Source organism: Peromyscus maniculatus, chromosome 1 (assembly GCF_049852395.1).
Source record: "Peromyscus maniculatus bairdii isolate BWxNUB_F1_BW_parent chromosome 1, HU_Pman_BW_mat_3.1, whole genome shotgun sequence".
Lineage (NCBI taxonomy): Eukaryota > Metazoa > Chordata > Mammalia > Rodentia > Cricetidae > Peromyscus > Peromyscus maniculatus.
The window spans coordinates 99,842,477-99,845,677 of NC_134852.1; the positions used below are offsets into that span (position 1 = coordinate 99,842,477).

The 3,201-nt window shown below is 45.3% G+C and overlaps 1 pseudogene; it reads left to right on the plus strand.

Moving 5' to 3' along the window:
- Positions 1-2,151: 2,151 nt before the first annotated feature.
- Positions 2,152-2,501, plus strand: LOC102926945 (large ribosomal subunit protein eL36 pseudogene; annotated as a pseudogene).
- The last annotated feature ends 700 nt before the right edge of the window (positions 2,502-3,201 follow it).

A 3,201-nucleotide genomic window follows, 5' to 3' on the forward strand; every position in this document is an offset into this window, starting at 1 on the left:
TGTCCCCCTCAAAGTCCTGTGTACCTATCTGCCTCAGCTCTGAGATCAAGCAGGCACTAAGATAAGCCTCTTTAGAGGCTCATTTGGAGAATCAGCTGAGCACAGAGAAAAGGGAACCAAGACATTGTTATTGAACAGCTCCAAATGTACCCCTACTCACCCACACACCTGCTCCATTTTCTACAATGTTCCTTCAAGCCTTTCACACCTCTCTGTGTTAAAGACAAGTTTGTTTTCTGGTCTGTCATTGTTGAGACATGACTATGACCATAACTCAAAAACTATGTGTAGGTAATTCACTTGATCTCTGAGCCTAGGTTTCCAGACATTCTAGTCATTACAGCCAAGGTGCTAGAATGATGAAGAAGCTACTATTGGTCCCTCATGCCTATTAAAGCCAGTGGGGAACTTCTGACAGTGTTATGGTTGCCACATGATGTAATAGAAGCACAGAGAAAAATTCTGCCCAAATTCTCATATGCAAAATCCTAAAACAATAAAATAATTTTTGTTCTAAGTCACTAAGGACTTAGTGTGATCACGTCTTTATGAAATGCTCACAAAACTATTCCCAAGCAATCGCGAACCTCACAGAATAGATTAGCCCAGAATGAGATTAGATCATTCCCACAACAGGAGCTAAGCCTGTGCCCTCAGAGCAGAGGCAATCATCTCATGGAAAACTGATTGCTTCCCTCAAGTGATTACAGGGGTAACAACTTCTCCAGAACAGTTCACAGGACTGGAATTGTGGTAATGATCTCTTGTGGTGGTATTTGCTCAGCCCATGACCTTAGGCTATACAGCCCAAAGGAGGCGGTACTTCCTGTTCCCCTTCTCCCTGCTCCTGCCTGGGAGGTGGATTCACTCCCGGTCAGATCAGAGGACAACTTCTGCTGTCTACTCCGTTCTGTGTTTGTGAGTGTATTTCCTCAATTTATGTCATAATAAATTCTGTTACCCATTTAATAGACTCATGTGGATTGATCGTAATAATCTGTGACACCAGTCATCTGACCAAGATTACTGACTCTAACACAAAGCTCAACCTTCTACATAGTTTTCCCCCAATAAAATCTCAAAGTTCATGCAGCACCTAGAAGACACATCTGAGCCTTTTTATGTTCTTCCCAATGGACTCAGACTGATGAAAATCCCCTTCTTTACCTTCCTCGCCACTTCTCTTTGTTGTAATTTATTTGAAATTTATTGTCATTTTGTTTTACTTTCTTCGAGACGGTCTCATTCTACAAGCTATGCTTGCCTGATGCTTGCTAGCCCAGGTTGCTCTGAAACTGCAGCAGTTTCTTCCTCAGCCTGTGGGAGAGAGGCCTACCCATTTCTCTGTGGGAAACATGCTCCCAATTTCTCCCCAGGTTACTCTTGAGGAGGGAGGAGAAAGAAACATCTAGATAGAAAGATAGAGGGGAGAGAAACAGATAGAAATACAAGATAGCCTCAGGAGGACATGGATCAATATCCACCGGTCTCTCCTGTATCTTCTAAAGGGTCTTTTATAGGAATGTCAAGGGGTGGAACAAAAGATCTCCCACTAGAACAGCCAAGTACAGACTCCTCCAATCACCTGGAAACCACACATGTGGTCAAGCCATCCTCTGTTGGGTAAAGCAAGCTCAGATCTCACTAGGAAACCTTTGTGGGCCTCCCCGTCTGCCCATTGATAGTGCAAGGATTATAGGTATGTGACACCACACCCAGTTGAGTGTATAATGATCTATAAGGAAATATATTGGGAAATCTCAACAGGACAGAATTCTACCATTGCATCTTTATTAAATCTAGTACATCTGGGGAAAAATGTATAGTCCATTTTTTCTGATGTTATATTTTACAAAAAGTCTTGAAACTATGTGTTATGGGAGAGATCCATATCTGGAACCTTTCAGGTCAATTTTAGTCTTAGAAATCACATGCTGCATTAAGATGCTTCTGGATAGACCAATTTCCACATTTTACTTTCTTTTTCAAATAATTTGTTTTTATTCTTTGAAGTTTTATACATTTACAATGCATATTGACCATATCCATCTACTCCCTCCTTCCAACTGCCTCTACTGCTCCCCACCCCTTTTCCTTTCCAACTTTATGCTCTTTTATTTTTTATTTTAAAAACATTCTTGCCTTCTTCTGGTCGTGGCCGCCATCGGAGAGCAGCAGCCATGGCCCTGCGCTACCCCATGGTCGTGGGCCTCAACAAGGGCCACAAGGTGACCAAGAACGTCAGCAAGCCCAGACATAGGCGGCGGCGGCGCCGGCACCTCACCAAGCACACCAAGTTCGTGCGGGACATGATCCGGGAGGTGCGCAGCTTCGTGCCCTATGACCAGTGCGCCATGGAGCTGCTCAAGGTGTACAAGGACAAGCGCGCGCTCAAGTTCATCAAGAAGAGGGTGGGCACGCACATCCACGCCAAGAGGAAGCAGAAGGAGCTGAGCAATGTGCTGGCTGCCATGAGGAAGGCCGCGGCCAAGAAGGATTGACCCCACCCCCAATAAAAGTTACTACGGCGCAAAAAAAAAAAAAAAAAAAAAAAATTCTTTCCTTTTACATACTAACCCTTGTTCCCCTTCCCTCCCCTTCTCCTGCTCCCCACACCTATACCCATCCCTCCCCCATCCCCTCCTCATAGAGGGTAAGGCCTCCCTTGGGTAGTCAACACAGGCTGACATACCAAGTTGGGGCCTGACCTAGCCCCTTCCCCCGGCATCAAGGCTGAGTAAGGCATCACACCATGGGGAATGGGTTCTAAAAAGTCAGTTCATGTACCTTGGATAAGACCTGGTCCCATTGCCAGGATATCAAAAAACACATCAAGCCACACAACTTTTATCCACATTCAGAAGGCCTAGTTTGGTCCCACGCAGGCTCCCCAGCTGTCAGTTCAGAGTCCCTGCGCTCCCACTAGCTTGGGTCAGCTATCTCTGTAATTTTTCCCATCATGATTCTGACCCCCTTGCTCCTATAATCCTTCCTCCCTCTCTTCAACTGAACTCCAGGTTCTTGGCCAAGTTCTTGGCTGTAGGTTGCTGCATCTGCTTCCATCAGTCACTGGATGTAGGTTCTATGACGACAATAAGGGTAGACACCAATCTAAGTGCAGGGGAAGGCTAGTTTAAGCACCCTGTCCACCATTGCTATGAGTCTTAGCTGGGAACAATCTTGTGAGTTCCTGGGGGGTTT